The 16,249-nt window shown below is 38.5% G+C and overlaps 1 protein-coding gene and 1 pseudogene across 14 annotated transcripts in view; both read right to left on the minus strand.

The window, feature by feature from the left end:
- Window positions 1-16,249, minus strand: part of LMBR1 (limb development membrane protein 1) — a 252,099-nt gene that overhangs the window by 104,408 nt on the left and 131,442 nt on the right. The gene's annotated exons all lie outside the window — the stretch shown is intronic.
- LOC135228503 (casein kinase I-like) lies at window positions 1,354-11,896 on the minus strand (annotated as a pseudogene).

Below are 16,249 nucleotides of genomic sequence, written 5' to 3' on the forward strand. Positions count from 1 at the left end.
AGGGTCTCTATTCTGCTCCATTGATCAATTTTTTCATGTCTGTGCCAATTCTATGGTACTTAATTATAACTCTCTAAACCTTAATATTTGATAGAGTAAGGCCTTTCATTTTGTTCTTTGAAATTGTTTTGGTTATTTTTGGCTGTCTGCTCTTCCACAAAAATTTTACTATCTGCTTGTCACCTTCCTCAAGAAAATCTCTTAGCATTTTGAACAGAATTATATTGATTCTAAAAGTCAATTTGAGAACTAATACTTTTACCCATTAAAGAAATTTATGAACAAAGGATATGTATCTGTTTATTTAAGTCTTCTTTAATCTTTCAATAACGTATCATTTTCGTAAAGGTTTTACACATCATTTGTTAGATTTATTTTAACATATTTTACACTATCTTTTGCCTCATATACATGCAAAAGCTGGACAGTGAAAAAGGGAGACCAAAGACGAATTGATGCCTTTTAATTACAGTGTTGGTGAAGAATATTGAACTGCAAGAAGAACGAACAAATCTGTCTTGGAAGAAGTACAGCCAGAATGCTCATTAGAGGCAAGGATGGACAGACTTCATCTCATGTACTTTGGACATGTTATCAGGAGGGACCAGTTGGTAGAGATGAACATCATGCTTCGTAAAGCAGAGGGTCAGCAAAAAAGAGGAAGACCCTCAACAAGATGGATTGACACAGTGGCTGCAACAATGAGCTCAAATATAGCAATGATTGTGAAGATGGCACGGGACCACTTAGTATTTTGTTCTGTTTTATATAGGGTTGCTATGAGTTGGAACTGACTCAATGGCACCTAATAATGAATAGGATGTCTTGCTTTATAAAAGGTATTTTTAATTAAGTTTTCTGTTTTGCTGGTATTTATTGGTTTATATATTACGCTTACATTCAGCTTCCTTGCTACATTTTCTTATTTAACACTTTAGATTCTACAGGGTTTTCTCAATAAGCAGTATCATTTGTTAATAGTGATTATTTTGTTTGTTCCTTTCCATTTTTTTCATATATATTCTTTATTTTCTTATACCTTTCCAAAACAGAGGCTTTCAACAGTAGTTAGAATGGCTATCTCCCAACATTAAAAAAAAACACTACCAACTGCCCTCCCCCACCCCGCATAGTGGGTGAACACAGTAAAGAATGGTAACCTAGAGTTCAGCTGAGTAAGCCACTGTGGACCTTAAATGGTGAGGTCTTCCAATTTCAGAATGATGTGTCTTCAACGCGTATCATCATTTCAGTGGAAAAACATGATTTAAATTTGGTAAAATAAGATTCGCCTCCAGATAGGATTAATAACAGCATTCACTGAATTGCACAGTCTTCTTTTGTGAACTGTGAAGAAAATGAATGGTAGCTAAAAGATCAATGGGATGCCAGCTCCAGCTGCAGAAGGATTTACAATATGCCAGGACAGAAACACCTATATTTTGATTTACAAAGCTAACAGCAGTTTTAAATCTGAAACTTATTTACAGACCAACTACACCACAACCTTTTCATATGGCAAAAATAAAAAAGTTAAGTGTTGCAAAAATATTTCTGAAAAAGTACATAGTCTAAAAGCACTGAAAAATATCTCCCTAGAGGAAATTCAGCTTGGAAAAGTTATTACCAAAGCTAAACGTTTTTATTTTACACAGATACTCAAAAATAGCTTTATAAGACTAATTTTTCACTAAAAGTATCAAAGGGTTTATCAGTCAAGAAACCAATATCTTAACTGACAAAGGTGAATAGGAAAGAAACAAAGAAGCCGCCTACCACCAACAGTTCATATTCATTAAGATTTCTGCAGTGTTACAATACTAATATATCCCTTAACTGCATAATGTGATAATCATGGCATTAATTATTGCAAAAGAATTTTTCAAAAAAATTAAAAACAAAACCAAAACAAATTAAACCTGACACAACCTGACCAAACAACATCAATTTATACTTTCAAGGTTATTGAGCAAAATACTCACATTTACATAACACACTCCCGAATGCATTTTCACACATGTTGCTTTTACTCTAACATGCTATAAACGAATAAATTACAGTATTTAAAGAATTATTCTCAATATTGTTTTCTTTCTCGAGTCAGTGAAAAAGAAAGAGCTCAGAAATAAGATTCAGAGACGAAGCCGATGCAGAGATAATCTACAGAAGTGGGTGGGGCCACAGAGGGTCAGCAATTACGTGAACCTTACACAGTGTGATGTTTTCCAAGGATAAGAGTCAATCTGGTTATAGCTATTGCATAAGGATTTTAAAGAAAAACTTTATTTTGTCGTTAAGCCTTTTAATGGTTTTATTCTTATTAAAATCAGTCCAGCTATTAACGCATAGGCCACAGGAGTTAAGATACCAAGTCTTGGCAGCTGCAGTACTAGGTATTATGGCAGAAACCACTGCCACTGCCATCGAGTCGATTCCAACTCATAGCGACTCTATAGGACAGAGTAGAACTGCACCATAGAGTTTCCAAGGAGTGCCTGGTGGATTTGAACTGCTGGCCTTTTGGTTAGCAGCCATAGCACTTAACCACTATGCCACCAGGGTTTCCATTATGGCAGAAAGTCATTAAAAAGGGAAAAAAATGAAAAAATGCCTTTCCCCTTCAGATCAAAAAAAGAAAAACACAAAATTAAAAAAAAAAAATTGTAACACTAAATCTAAAATGAGTTGCAAAGGAATATACTCAACAAATCTACCAATCAGTTGTTCCCTGGAAACCCTTTGGGGCAGTTCTACTCCGTCCTATAGGGTTGTTACAAGTTGGAATCAACTCAGTGGTTAACAGATTTGGTTTGGCTTTGGTATACCTAAAAAATGGCTTAACGGAGTCTATTAAAAATGGGGCAATTTTGATTTCACAGTGAGTTAGAAAGGCATTTTGTTGTTGATTAAAAAAAAAAAAAATCTCATTGCCTTACAGAAACAGCTTTTAGTTTTTAATGAACTTCTAATCAAAAAAAGTTCCCATTTCAAAATAAAAACAAAATCCCAGATCATATACATGTTTACAGCAATTACATTCACCTAAACAACATACACACATGTTCAGTTGTAAGATGGTAACTACTATTCTGTGACGAATAAGTGTTTCTCTTTCATACAAAGAACATACACAATTAACACAGATTCCTAAAGAAAATCTAGTAGTCACTAAGCTTTTCTTAAGTCTTCATTTTAGATGCTGTTATTCTAGCAAATCTCCACCTATCTCTCAGTTTGTCGTTCTGTGGGGGCTTGCATGTTGCTGTGATGCTGGAAGCTATGCCACCGGTATTCAGATACCAGTAGGGTCACCCACGGAGGACAGGTTTCAGCTGAGCTTCCAGACTAAGACAGACTAGGAAGATAGACCCAGCAGTCTTCTTCTGAAAAGCATTAGCCGGTGAAGACCTCATGAACAGCAGTGGAACACTGTCTGATATAGTGCTGGAAGATGAGCCCCCGAGGTTGGAAGGCACTCAAAAGATGACTGGGAAAGAGCTGCCTCCTCAAAGTAGAGTTGACCTTAATGACATGAATGGAGTCAAGTTTTCACGACCTTCATTCGCTGATGTGGCACGGCTCAAAATGAGAAGAAACAGCTGCAAACATCCATTAATAATCAGAACCTGGAATTTACGAAGCATGAATCTAGGAAAATTGGAAATCATCAAAAATGAAATGGAACGCATAAACATCAATATCCTAGGCATTACTGAGCTGAAATGGACTGGTATTGGCCATTTTGAATCAGACAATCATATAGTCTACTATGCTGGGAATAACAACTTGAAGAGGATTGGTGTTGCATTCATCATGAAAAAGAACGTTTCAAGATCCGTCCTGAAGTACAACGCTGTCAGTGATAGGATAATATCCATACACCTACAAGGAAGACCAGTTAATACGACTATTATTCAAATTTATGCAACAACCACTAGGGCCAAAGATGAATAGAAGAATTTTATCAGCTGCTGCAGTCTGAAATTTATCAAACATGCAATCAAGATGCATTGATAATTACTGGCAATTGGAACACAAAAGTTGGAAACAAAGAAGAAGGATCAGTAGTTGGAAAATATGGCCTTGATGACAGAAACAATGCCAGAGATCGAATGATAGAGTTTTGCAAGACCAACGACTTCTTCACTGCAAATACCTTCTTTCACCAACATAAACAGTGACTACACACACGGACCTCGCCAGATGGAACACAAAGAAATCAAATTGACTACATCTGTGGAAAGAGATGATGGAAAAGCTCAATATCAGCAGTCAGAACAAGGCCAGGGGCCGACTGTGGAACAGACCATCAATTGCTCATACAGAAGTTCAAGCTGAAACTGAAGAAAATCAGAGCAAGTACACGAGAGCCAAATTATGACCTTGAGTATATACCACCTGAATTTAAAGACCATCTCAAGAATAGATTTGACGCATTGAACGCTAGTGACCGAAGACCAGACGAGTTGTGGAATGACATCAAGGACATCATCCATGAAGAAAGCAAGAGGTCACTGAAAAGACAGTAATGAAAGAAAAGACCAAGACGGATGTCAAAGGAAACTCTGAAACTTGCTCCTGAACATCAAGCAGCTAAAGCAAAAGGAAGAATTGATGAAGTAAAAGAATTGAACAGAAGATTTCAAAGGGCCTCTTGAGAAGACAAAGTAATGACATGTGCAAAGAGCTGGAGATGGAAAACCAAAAGGGAAGAACACGCTCGGCGTTTCTCAAGCTGAAAGAACTGAAGAAAAAATTCAAGCCTTGAGTTGCAATAGTGAAGGATTCCATGGGGAAAATACTGAATGACGCAAGAAGCATCAAAAGAAGATGGAAGGAATACACAGAGTCATTACACCAAAAAGAATTAGTCAACGTTAAACCATTTTAAGAGGTGGCATACGATCAGGAACCGATGGTACTGAAGGAAGAAGTCCAAGCTGCTCTGAAGGCATTGGCAAAAAACAAGGCTCCAGGAAGTGATGGAATATTAATTGAGATGTTTCAACAAACAGATGCAGCCCTGGAAGTGCTCACTCATCTATGCCAAGAAATATGGAAGACAGCTTCCTGGCCAACTGACTGGAAGAGATCCATATTTATGCCTATTCCCAAGAAAGGTGATCCAACCGAATGTGGAAATTATAGAACAGTATTTTTTTTTTATCATTAATATCACACACAAGCAAAAGTTTGCTGAAGATCATTCAAAAACGGCTGCACCAGTATATTTACAGGGAACTGCCAGAAATTCAGGCCAGTTTTAGAAGAGGATATGAAACCAGAGATATGACTGCTGATGTCAGACGGATCCTGGCTGAAAATACCAGAAGGATATTTACCTGTGTTTTATTGACTATGCAAAGCATTCGACTGTGTGGATCATAACAAACTATGGATAACACTGCGAAGAATGGGAATTCCAGAACACTTAATCGTGCTCATGAGGAACCTTTACATAGATCAAGAGGCACTTGTTCGGACAGAACGAGGGGATACTGATTGGTTTAAAGTCAGGAAAGGTGTGAGTCACGGTTGTATTCTTTCACCATACCTATTCAATCTGTATGCTGAGCAAATAATACGAGAAGCTGGACTATATGAAGAACGGGGCGTCAGGATTGGAGGAAGACTCATTAACAAACTGCATTATGCAGATGACACAACCTTGCTTTGCTGAAACTGAAGAGGACTTGAAGTACTTACTAATGAAGATCAAAGACCTCCGCCTTCAGTATGGATTACACCTCAACATAAAAAAACAAAAATCCTTGCAACTGGACCAATGAGCAACACCATGATAAATGGAGAAAAGACTGAAGTTGTCAAGGATTTCATTTAACTTGGATCCACAATCAACAACCATGGAAGCAGCAGTCCAGAAAGCAAAAGACACATTGCATTGGGTAAATCTGCTGCAAAAGACCTCTTTAAAGAAGAGCAAAGATGTCACCTTAAAGACTAAGGTGAGCCTGACCCAAGCCATGGTATTTTCAATCACATCATACGCATGTGAAAGCTGGACAATGAATAAGGAAGACCGAAGAAGAATTGACGCCTTTGAATTGTGGTGTTGGTGAAGAATATTGAATATACCACGGACTGCCAAAGGAACGAACAAATCTGTCTTAGAAGACATACAACCAGAATGCTCCTTAAAAGCAAGGATGGTGAGACTACATCTTACATACTTTGGACATGCTGTCAGGAAGGATCAGTCCCTGGAGAAGGACATCATGCTTGGCTGAATACAGGGACAGCGGAAAAGAGGGAGACCCTCAATGAGGTGGATTGACACGGTGGCAGTGACAATGACCTCAAGCATAACAACGATTGTGAGGATGGCTCAGGACCGGGCAGTGTTTCGTTCTGTTGTGCATAGGGTTGCTATGAGTCGGAACCAACTCGACAGCACCTAATAACAACAACAATATTCTAGCACAGGTATGCTGGCAGTCTTCCACATGCTCAACACTGGAATCTCTAATTGGAAACGTTATCAGCTGGCTTACAAACAAGAAGCCAATCATTTTGAGAACATTTTAAGTGAAAAACTTGCAAACCACAGAGATGGAAAAACCCTAAGAATGCACAATGTGATGAGCACTTGCAACCATCACAACTGTGGCTGAAGACTATGTGGTTCTTTTGAAGTATCTCAAAGCAGTATAGTTCAAAATAAAAGGTTTTAACAAAAAACAGGCATATGCACAATTTCTCCAATTTGTGTGTCAACCATTCAGTTAACTTTTCCACTGGAAGAAATCCAGTAGAAAACTGGACACCCTGTTTCACTATCTCAGTTAATATTAACCGTCACAGTGACTAAAACTAGAATACAGCATCACCAGTGCTGCCCAGAGCCAGCTTATACTGGAATTCAGTTCTTTACACCATGTAAATGTTTGTCCACAACCACTGGTTAGTGTACATATGAACCGAAATTTCTAGATTTGGGGAGAAACAAATGCTGCTCCAATCATCTACTCTGCTTCTTTTGTTCTTCAAGTCATGCTTAGAAATCTGTGGGGGGTTGGGCCACTGACTGTGCCTACTGGAACAGGCTGTCTGCTCTGCTGCTTTCTGCTTTAACGTTGTCCAATCAAATGTGTAGTCATATTACTGGTTCAGGGTTCTGGAAAGAATGCGAATAGCTGCCTCAGACCCATGTAATCTGGGGCCTCCTCAAACCGCAGCCCAAGACAATTGTTTAAATACATACCAAATCCTGCAGGAAACCCTAAACTCCAACAGGAGTGGACATCTTCTTTTCACTAAGCTTTTCATATCTCTGTTCCTTTGTTGCAGCTGCAGACTTCAGCCCTTGCCATGGCAGGCTGGTCCTATTAAAATACATCAAAACATATCCTACAGATTGCACGCCACCTTGGCGACGGCTAGCATATTGGGCAGTGCAGTGAGAGTTGGACCTTCTCTGTACGGTATGTGCTGCCTTGTTCTGCTGTCTCTGTACTTTCTTGCCAAACCAAAATCAGTAAGGAATAACTTATTACAGTGACGCCCAATACCTGTGAGGAAGTTATCTGGTTTAATGTGTATGAAATTCTTCGTATGCACACATTCAATTCTACTGATCATCTGGTTAGTTAACATAAGTACAGTTTTCACTGTGAACCTTCTGGAACAGAAACTGAAGATGTCTTGAGGCTGAGTCCGAGAAGACCCATATCTAACACTGCAGTCTTCTTCTCTGACCATACTACTGTATGTGGGGGATGCCAGACCCAATCTTCCCTACCAGTTTATATTTCCCTGCGACAATGAATTTGGCCTTGGAGCCGCTGCTCCTCGCCATCCTGAGAAAGGAAGCTGGAGGGTAGGGGCCTCTGGAGCTGATCCAGGGAGCAGGCTTCGGAAAAGGGCTGCAGGAAATGGAAAATGCAGGCCCTTTCTCAGCGTTACAGGACACACAGCCAGCCTAGTGTAACTCGACTGCCGTGGGTCAGGCATCTTTGTGCCAAGCCACACTGTGTGAGGGGGTTCTTGCGGTTACTAGGCTGGGCCACTTGCTTCTGGGAGGCCGCCGCTGCCTCGCTTTCTCTGCATGTGTCAGGGGCTGCAAAAGGGACATGGTGATTTGGTTGACGCTACCGCTGCCACCCCTGATGCGGCTCCAGTCTGAGGAAGCCGTCACTCCGCCAACGCCACCATCTTGTTCCTCTGGCTTCAGCCAATACAAAACGCCGCCTGTTCCTTCCCATTTTATTTCCTCTTCTTACTGTACTAGCAAGACCTCTAGCACAGTTTTGATTATTAAAAGTAAAAATATTTAAAAGTGCATTCTAATTCTAAAGTAAATATTTTTAATATTTTACCACTGAGTACAATGTCAATAGTAAGGTTAGGATAGATATCCATTATCAGGTTAACAAAGGTCCCTTTTGTTCCTACTTTGCTTATCAAGCATAAATGGATATGGATTTATTGAATGTGTTTTCAGTCTCTATTGAGATGTTCACTTAATTTTTCCTCCATTTACTCTATTAATATGAATTAAATTCATAGATTTTCTGTTAAACCAATCTTGCACACTCTAAATAGATTTTTTTGATGACGATCCTTTGTGTACAGGGCTGGATTTGTTACCAGGTGGAAACCCCAGGTTTTGCTCTGCTTGCCTCATCCAAAACCAAACCAAACCCAGTGCCATCGAGTCAATTCCAACTCATAGCCACCCTACAGGACAGAGTAGAACTGCCCCATAGAGTTTCCAAGAAGCACCTGGTGGATTCGAACTGCTGACCCTTGGGTTAGCAGCCGTAGCACTTAACCACTACACCACCAGTGTTTGCGTGACTCGTATCAGCCAATAAATGAGAGACTTAAGTGGGAGAGTGTAAAGGTGCCTTTATTTCCTTGCACTTAGGAAGCAATTGAGCTGTTGCTGCCAAGACTGCTTGGAGAGGGTGAGGGATAAAAGTTATTCTAAAGGGTTTGCAAGTAGGGAGTTCAGACAAATAGAAGTTAGGACAGCAACATTCTTAATCATACTACACGGGATTTTCATGGGGCAGATCAAGCAAAGGAACTGCAATTTTAACACAAAAATGGTGAGGAAGACCAAGCAATGGGTCTGGAATTCTGTTGCAAATTGTGAGGCTGGCCAAACAATGGAACTGAAAATGGAAACTGGAATTTTCTGCAGCCTGGGGACCTGTGTATTAGATTCAGCTTACTATTTTCTAATTGACGGCTATTCAGGGGTAAAAACGGCCTATAATGTTCCCTTCTCGTACTATCCTTTCAGTATCAAGGAACCAGCTTCATGAAATAAAATTGTGAGTATTCCACTGTCAAATCTCTAAAGGAATCTGAAGTTATCTGTACTTGAAGTCTAGTAGAAATGTCTGGACTTGACTTTTTTATGGTGAGAAAATTTTAAAATTTTGATTAAATGTCAATAACAGTGGTGAAATGGTCAAATTTCCTGTTTCTTCTTGAATCCATTTTGGTAAATTTTAACATTCTGGAATATTTGTCCTTGAATCAAAAATTTTAAACTATCTTTATAATATGTACAAGATCTGTAATGATTTCTTCTTTTGCATTCCTGATGCTGATTATATGTTTATCCTTTTTTTTCTTGTCAATTTCTCCAGAGGCTTACTATTTCATTAGTTTTTTCAAAGAACTAACTTCTGGCTTTATGGATTATATATTTGTTTCCTATTTCATTATATTCCATTATTTAATATTTCCTTTCATTATTTTCTTTGGGTAATACTTACCTCATTAATTCTAAACCCAAAACCAAAATCTATTGCTGTCAGTTGATTCCGACTCAGAGCAACCCTATAAGACAGAGTAGAACTGCCCCACAGGGTGTCCAAGGAGTGGCTGGAGGACTCAAATTGCCAACCTTTCGGTTAGCAGCCATAGCTCTTAACCATTCCACCACTAAAAAAAAAAAAATTTACTAGCGCTCCATTAATTCTAAAGTCCTCCTTTTCTGATTTAAAAAAAGTAAAATGATAAATTTCTCACAAGAGAATGCTTAGCTGATACTAGCAAGTTTTGATACATAGTTGTTTATCTTAGCTATCTCGTGCTGCTATAACAGAAATACCACAAGCAGATAGCTTTAACAAGGAAAAAACTTATTCTCTCACAGTCTAGAAGGCTAGAAGTCTGAATACAGTGTGCCAGCTCTAGGGGAAGGCTTTCTCTCTCTGTCAGCTCTGAGGGAAAGTCCTTGTCATCAATCTTCACCTGGTCTAGAAGCTTTTCAGCACAGGAACCCCAAGTCCAAAGGACATGCTGGTTCTTCATTCTTGGTGGTAGGAGATCCCCTCTCTCTGCTCAGTTTTTTTTTTTTTTAATATCTCAAGAGAGATAAGCTTCAATTACAACCTAATCTTGCCTCATTAACATAACTGCTTCTAATCCTTCCTCATTAACATCACAGAGGTAGGATTTACAACACATAGGGAAATCACATTAGATGACAAAATGGTGGACAATCATACAAGTCTGAGAATCATGGCCTAGCCAAGTTGACACAGATTTTGGGGGGACACAATTCAGTCCATAACGTTCTTCATTTCAAGTACGCTTTTTTTTTCTAACTTCAAGTATGACTCCTCCTTTGACCCTTCCACCGGCAGCCGCTGTGGAGTCCACTCTGATTCACAACAACCCTGTGTGTTGCAGAGTAGAACTGGATTCCATGGAGTCTTCATGGTTGTGACCTGTCCGAAGCAGATTACCAGGCTTTTCTTCCAAAGCACCTTTGGGTGAGTTGAACTGTCACTCTTTCACTCAGTAGATGAATGCTCAATTGTTTCCACCACCCAGATTCCTTTGACCCACTGGTTATTTATAAATAAATTTTTCTAGTTCCAAACATGCTGAGGCGTCAGTTATCTTTTTTGGTTGATTTCTAACGTAATTATGCTGCAGTCAGAGAACGGGGTCTATATCTAGTCTTTGCTTTTATTCTTTTTTTAAATAATTTTTATTGTGCTTTAAGTGAAGTTTACAAATCAAGTCAGTCTCTCACATATAAACTTATATATACCTTACTACATACTCCCATTTAAAAAAAAAATTTACTCTCCCCATAAGTCAGCCCGCTCCCTCTTTCCAGTCTCTCCTCTCGAGACCATTTTGCCAGCTTCTAACCCCTTCTACCCTCCCATCTCCCCTCCAGACAGGAGATGCCAACATAGTCTCAAGTGTCCACACGGTGCCAGTAGCTCACTCCTCATCAGCATCGCTCTCTAACCCACTGTCCAGTCCAATACATGTCTGAAAAGTTGGCTTCGGGAATGGTTCCTGTCCTGGGCCAACAGAAGGTTTGGGGACCCTGACCGCCAGGGTCCCTCTAGTCTCAGTCAGACCATTAAGTCTGGTCTTTTTATGAGAATTTAGGGTCTGCATCCCACTGCTCTCCCGCTCCCTCAGGGGTTCTCTTTTGTGTTACCTGTCAGGGCAGTCATCGGTTCTGGCCAGGCACCATCTAGTTCTTCTGGTCTCAGGATGATGTAGTCTCTAGTTCATGTAGCCCTTTCTGTCTCTTGGGCTAATAATTACCTTGTGAGCTTGGTATTCTTCATTCTCCTATGATCCAGGCGAGTTGAAACACACTGATGCATCTTAGATGGCTGCTTCCTAGCGTTTAAGACCCCAGGCGCCACACTTCAAAGTGGGATGCAGAATGTTTTCTTAATAGATTTTATTATGCCAATTGACTTAGATGTCCCCTGAAACCATGGTCCCCAAACCCCTGCCCCTGTTTCATTAACCTTTGAAGCATTCAGTTTATTCAGGAAACTTCTTTGCTTTTGGTTTAGTCCAGTTGTGCTGACCTCTCCTGTATTAAGTGTTGTCCTTCCTTTCACCTAAAGTAGCTCTTATCTACTATCTAATCAGTAAATAACCCCCTCCCACCCTCCCTACCTCCCCTCTCTCCTAACCACAAAAGAATGTGTTCTTACATAATATTTGTCTTTTTGCAACTAATTTCACTCAGCATAATGCCTACCAGGTTCCTCCACGTTATGAAATATTCCACAGATTCATCACTGTTCTTTATCGATGCATAGTATGCCATTGTGTGAATATACCATAATTTATTTATACATTCATTCGCTGATGGGCACCTTGGTTGCTTCCATCTTTTTGCTATTGCAAACAGTGCTGCAATAAACATGGGTGTGCATATCTCTGTTCTTGTAAAGGCTCTTATTTCTCTAGGATATATTCCGAGGAGTGGGATTGCTGGATTGTATGGTAGTTCTATTTCTAGCTTTTTAAGGAAGTGCCAAATCGATTTCCAAAGTGGTTGTACCATTTTACATTCCCACCAGCAGTAAGTGTTCCAATATCTCCACATCCTCTCCAACATTTATTATTTTGTGTTTTTTGGATTAATGCCAGCCTTGTTGGAGTGAGACGGAATCTCCCATTGTAGTTTTAATTTGCATTTCTCTAATGGCTAATGATCGAGAGCATTTCCTCATGTATCTGTTAGCTGCCTGAATGTCTTCTTTAGTGAAGTGCCTGTTCATATCCTTTGCCCAATTTTTAATTGGGCTGTTTGCCTTTCTGTGCATGAGTTTTAGCAGAATCATATAGATTTTAGAGATCAGGCGCTGGTTGGAGATGTCATAGCTGAAAAATTTTTCCCAGTCTGTATGTGGTCTTTTTACTCTTTTGGTGAAGTCTTTAGATGAACAAAGATGTTTGATTTTTAGGTGCTCTCAGTTACCTGGTTTCTCTTCATCATTTTTAGTAATGTTTTGTATTCTGTTTATGCCTTGTATTAGGGCTCCTAACGTTATCCCTATTTTTTCTTCCATGATCTTTATCGTTTTAGACTTTATGTTTAGACCTTTGATCCATTTGGAGTTAGTTTTTGTGCATGGTGTGAGGTATGGGTCCTGTTTCATTTTTTTCCAGATGGATATCCAGTTATGCCAGCACCATTGGTTAAAAAGACTATCTTTTCCCCAATTAACTGACACTGGGCCTTTGTCAAATATCAGCTGCTCATATGTGGTTGGCTTTATATCTGAATTCTCAATTCTGCTCCACTGCTCTATGTGTCTGTTGTTGTACCCGTACTAGGCTGTTTTGACTACTGTGGCTGTGTAATATGTTCTAGAATCAGGTAGAGTGAGGCCTCCCACTTTCTTCTTCTTTTTCAGTAATGCTTTACTTATCCAGGGCTTCTTTCCCTTCCATATGAAGTTGGTGATTTGTTTCTCCATCACATTAAAAAATGTAGTTGGAATTTAGATCACAAGTGCATTGTATATATAGATGGCTTTTGGTAGAATAGACATTTTTATAATGCTAAGTTTTCCTATCTATGAGCAAGGTATCTTCTTCCACTTATGTAGCTCCCTTTTAGTTTCTTGCAGTAGTACCTTGTAGTTTTCTTTGTATAAGTCTTTTACACCTTTGGTAAGATTTATTCCTAAGTGTTTTATCTTCTTCGGGGCTACTGTGAATGGTATTGATTTGGTGATTTCCTCTTCAATGTTCTTTTTGTTGATGTAGAGGAATCCAACTAATTTTTGTATGTTTATATTGTAACCTGAAACTCTGCTGAACTCTTCTATTAGTTTCAGTAGTTTTCTTGAGGATTCCTTAGGGTTTTCTTGTGTATAAAATCATGTCATCTGCAAATAGAGATAATTTTACTTCTTCCTTGCCACTCTGGATGCCCTTTATTTCTCTATCTAGCCTAATTGCTCTGGCTAGGACCTCCAGCACAATGCTGAATTAGAGCGGTGATAAAGGCATCCTTGTCTGGTTCCCATTCTCAAAGGAAATGCTTTCAGGCTCTCTCCATTTAGGATGATGTTGGGTTTGGCTTTGTATAAAAAAAGATGTCCTTTATTATGTTGAGTAACTTTCCTTCTATTCCTATTTTGCTGAGAGTTTTTATCATGAATGGGTGTTGGACTTTGTCAAATGCCTTTTCTGCATCAATTGATAAGATCATGTGGTTTTTGCCTTCTGTTTTATTTGTATGATGGATTACATTGTTTTTCTAATATTAAACCAACCTTGCACGCTTGGTATAAATCCCACTTGGTCATGGCGGATTATTTTTTTGATATGTTGTTGAATTCCATTGGCTAGAATTTTGTTGAGGATTTTTGTTCATGAGGGATATAGGTCTGTAATTTTCTTTTTTTGTGGTGTCTTTACCTTGTTTTGGTATCAGGGATATGCTGGCTTCATAAAATGAGTTAGGCAGTAATCCATCCTCTTCTATGCTTTGAAATACCTTTAGTAGTAGTAGTGTTAAGTCTTCTCTGAAAGTTTGGTAGAAAACTGTAGTGAAGCCGTCTGAGCCAGGGCTTTTTTTTTGTTGGGAGTTTTTTACCTTTTCAATCTTTTTTTGTTATGAGTCTATTTAGTTGTTCTACTTTTGTTTGTGTTAGTTTAGGTAGGTACTGTGTTTGTAGGAATTCATCCATTTCTTAGGTTTTCAAATTTTTTAGAGTACAATTTTTCGTAGTAATCTGATATGATTCTTTTAATTCCAGTTGGGTCTGTTGTGATATGGCCCATCTCATTTCTTATTCGGGTTATTTGTTTCCTTTCCTGTATGTCTTTAGTCAGTCCGGCCAATGGTTTATCAATTTTGTTAATTTTTTCAAAGAATCAGCTTTTGGCTTTAATTCTTTCAATCGTTTTTCTGTTCTCTAATTCATTTAGTTCAGCTCTAATTTTTATTATTTGTTTTCTTCTGGTGCCTCACGGATTCTTTTATTGCTCACTTTCTATTTGTTCAAGTTGTAGGGACAGTTCTCTGGTTTTGGCTCTTTCTTCTTTTTGTGTGTGTGCATTTATCTATATATTGACCTCTGAGCACTGCTTTTGCTGTGTCCCAGAGGTTTTGATAGGAAGTGTTTTCAGTCTCGTTGCATTCTATGAATTTCTTTATTCCCTCCTTAATGTCTTCTATAACCGAGTCTTTTTTTGAGCAGGGTATTGTTCAGTTTCCAAGTATTCAATTTCTTTTCCCTCATTTTTCTATTATTGATTTCTACTTTTATGGCCTTATGGTCAGAGAAGATGCTTTGTAATATTTTGATGTTTTGGATTCTGCAAAGGTTTGTTTTATGACCTAATACGCAATCTATTCTAGAGAATGTTCAATGTGCACTAGAAAAAAAAGTATACTTTGCAGCTGTTGGGTGGAGTGTTCTGTATAAGTCTATGAGGTCAAGTTGGTTGACTGTAGCAATTAGATCTTCTGTATCTCTATTGAGGTTCTTACTGGAAGTCCTATCCTTCTCTGAAAGTGGTGTGTTGAAGTCTCCTACTATAATTGTGGGAGTGTCTATCTCACTTTTCAATTCTGTTAAAGTTTGATTTATGTATCTTGCAGCCCTGTCACTGGGTGCATAAATATTTAATATGGTTATATCTTCCTGGTAAGTTGTCCCTTTTATCATTATGTAGTGTCCTTCTTTATCCTTTGTGGTGGATTTAACTTTGAAGTCTATTTTGTCAGAAATTAATATTGCCACTCCTGCTCTTTTTTGATTGTTGTTTACTTGATGTATTTTTTTCCATCCTTTGAGTTTTAGTTTGTTTGTGTCTCTAAGTCCAAGGTGCGTCTCTTATAGGCAGCATATAGATGGATCGTGTTTTTTAATCCAGTCAGAGGTTCTCTGTCTCTTTATTGGTGCATTTAGCCATTTACATTCAGCGTAATTATAGATGAGTTGAGTGCTGTCATTTTGATCCCTTTTTTGTGTATTGTTGACAATTTCATTTTTCCACTTAATTTTTTGTGCTGAGAAGTTTTTCTTTGTAAATTGTGTTCCTCATTTTCATTGTAGTTGAATTTATTTTTGCTGAGTCGTTATGTTTATCTTCATTTTTGTTTTGAAGTATGCAATTGTTAGACCTCTTTGAGGTTACTTTAATAGTTATCCCTATTTTTCTAAGTAAAAACCTAACTTGTATCGTCCCATATCACCTGGTTTTCCTCTCCATATGGAAGATCTATGCCTCCTGTATTTAGTTCCTCTTTTTTGCTTATTGTAATCTTTTACATAATGACATCAATGATTCCCTGTTTTGAGCATTTTTTTTCTTTTTTAAATTAATCTTATTTTGTTTTTGTGATTTTCCTATCTGAGTCAATATCAGGATGTTCTGTGACCTTGTGTTGTGTTGGTATCTGATATTGATTTTCTGACCAAAGAATTTCCTTTAGTAATTCTTGTAGCTTTGGTTTGGTTTTCACAAATTCTCTAAG

This window comes from Loxodonta africana, chromosome 22, assembly GCF_030014295.1.
Source record: "Loxodonta africana isolate mLoxAfr1 chromosome 22, mLoxAfr1.hap2, whole genome shotgun sequence".
NCBI lineage: Eukaryota > Metazoa > Chordata > Mammalia > Proboscidea > Elephantidae > Loxodonta > Loxodonta africana.